The sequence below is a fragment of the Penaeus chinensis genome, chromosome 14 (genome assembly GCF_019202785.1).
Source record: "Penaeus chinensis breed Huanghai No. 1 chromosome 14, ASM1920278v2, whole genome shotgun sequence".
NCBI classification, from domain to species: domain Eukaryota; kingdom Metazoa; phylum Arthropoda; class Malacostraca; order Decapoda; family Penaeidae; genus Penaeus; species Penaeus chinensis.
In genome coordinates this window covers 23,760,473-23,762,972 of record NC_061832.1, presented here as the reverse complement: position 1 = coordinate 23,762,972, position 2,500 = coordinate 23,760,473, and the positions used below count along the sequence as shown (strand labels likewise).

At 44.9% G+C, this 2,500-nt stretch overlaps 1 protein-coding gene across 1 annotated transcript in view; it reads left to right on the top strand.

The window, feature by feature from the left end:
• The window catches only part of LOC125032012, a 90,680-nt gene that overhangs the window by 7,704 nt on the left and 80,476 nt on the right, over positions 1-2,500 (top strand). The gene's annotated exons all lie outside the window — the stretch shown is intronic.

The following is a 2,500-nucleotide window of genomic DNA, read 5'->3' as shown; positions in this document are numbered from 1 at the left end:
GCTGCCTGCGGATATATCTTAAGATTGGTCTTTTGTACCCGGGTCGTGCTAAAATTTCTCTTAATACAGGGCACCGTAAGCGCCTCGGACACCAGTACATTCTCTCTGTTTTTTATGTTTTTCTTTTTTTTTCTTTCTTTTTTCTTCTTTTTTCTTTCCCTACCGGCGATGTATAAAGGTAGACGTGTGTTAGGGAGACGGTGCGCTATCACCCGAGGGCATAGTAGTGAGACGTGGGGGGAGGGGGGGGGCTTGGTAATAGCTTATTCTCAGCATTTTTCCAACATTTTCCAACATTTCTGCAGCAATGAATGTTCCTTCCACCTCTTTGAGAAATTGACCTGGGTTTTGCTTCAGCATTTATATGGTTGGGTTAATATCACATTGTAAAATAATTCTGGAATTCGTTAGAATGTTCACCCCTTTGAAACCTTTGTTTTCATATATGTATTTATTCTCTCTCTCTCCTTAGAGTCGGTTTCACATTTTTTTTTTATGAGATCCTGTCGTACATCCAAGATACTTGCACTCTTTTCCGTCTGTTTAGTTCGGTCACTTCCGTTAGTTTTCGTCAAAAGGGTAAAATATCGTAGACTTGGGGATTCCTAGCGGGGTGGAAAAAACACGACCTTGTAATCGCGATGGGTTTGGCGTGAGCTTTGTGTGTGATCCTCTGCCGCGGTTTAGAGAACAACTGTTACTGTCCCGTGGCGTGGATGGCCGATTTGCAGGAAAGTTCACTTTACATTTTGGATGGCTGGTATTAAATATGTCAATGCAGTTTTGTTTACGCTGTGATATATATAAAGTCAGGATTGTTTAATCATTTGGAGCTAATTATGATGACATTGATACTGATAATGGTAATAAGTTAATTCTATTGTAACTACTACTGGTAATGTTTAACATAATTATGATAATGATAGCAGCAGTATTATGTTAATGATGCGGATAGCAGGACATGAATATTTTAATGTTAGAAGTGCCAGTTATTAGAATAGAAATAATGATTGTCCTGTTAGTATTGATATAAATGATAATATTACTGAAAATGATAATAATGGCAATGATGGTAATGGTAATGATAATAACAATCATAATAGTTTAAAAATCATGGTGATGACCGCAGTAAAGATGAAATTCGATAGAACAAATATTATCTTCAGAACTTCAAGACGTCAGCGTATTAGTAACGTAACAATCTGAATGATGATAAAACGTCGATTAAGATTCTGTGTCGTGAGGGAGACCTGCAGCAGATGAGAGACCTGGCGGATAAAAAAAGAAAGAAGAAGCCCACAGAACGCGGTCTGGTTACAGGAAGTCCTGACGGCGATCCGCTGCTGAGGAGGGCACGCGGCTGACAGTGGCGGCGTTGCATCCGTCCCCTGCACCGTTTCTTGCGCCAGTTGAAATAAGGTGAAGGGACTCGCAATTCGCAGATCAGGCGTTTTTTCTTCCAGAATACGACATTTGAAGGATTTGTTGGATCTCCCCTTCAGTTCCGATTGAAGAAAAGATGCCTTCCACCCCTCGACGAGAAGGCTGAAAAGGCTGCGAGGACCCCATGTGGGAGCAGCGGCGCCACCAGGGCATGCAGCTTCTTTCGAGTCTCTAAACTCTCTGCGTTATAAGTGTTTCCTGGAGGATCTATCGTGCGGGGTGCTTTGACGAGGTCTTGTCTGTTTGTGTGTGTGGGGGGGGGGGGGGGGAGGGGCGTTAGCGTGGGAGGGCATGGCTAAAGGTACAGGGGAAATGAGGAGTGCGATTCATCCGTCTAAGAAGAGAAGATAAGGAAACGGGATGCTCTCTCGGAAGCTCTGTTGCATCGTTGGAGGAAGACCACGGTTCGTCCTCTCCGTCGAGATGTTTGCCGAACAGGGCAGCCGATGTGTACAAGGAACTAACTGCCTGCGAAGAGTGGGAAGTCCGTCTACGCAATCAGTAACGAAAACGAAGCCACCGCAACTTGCAAGGGGGATTGTGTGTGAGTGAGGGAGGTAAATTAGGTAAACTATTGATTGTGAAGACAGTAGATCAAAAGCAAAATCTTTATCAGTCGCTCACGTAGTAAAAGAGTTTGCTCATGACATACCCTGCGAAAGTTGATAGCATAGAAAGTGGAATACAGTACTTGCTGTCACGCAGACACGCAGGATTAGCGAAAGCCGACTTCGCCGTTGTTTGGATAAGCTTGAAACCGCTGAAGGGAAGGGATTACGTTAGAGGAAACGTGCTCGAAGGCTCAAGTGTTGTTGAATCTTACGAGGAAAGACGATTCTCGTGACATCCGCGTGACTGGGCAGAAAGAGGAGTTCCCGCTTCGGATATCGAGGTGGCGGCAACCCCTGCCTTTGCGCTCCGGCCAGAAGTGGGGGCATCTGGGTTGTGTGTCCGAAGGTACATAAAGGTGATGGGATATCAGCATGCCACGGGTGTAATACCTCGGCGCGGGGGTATGTTTGTACTCGCCTCTGTGGCAGCCTGAGTTTTAGTCTAG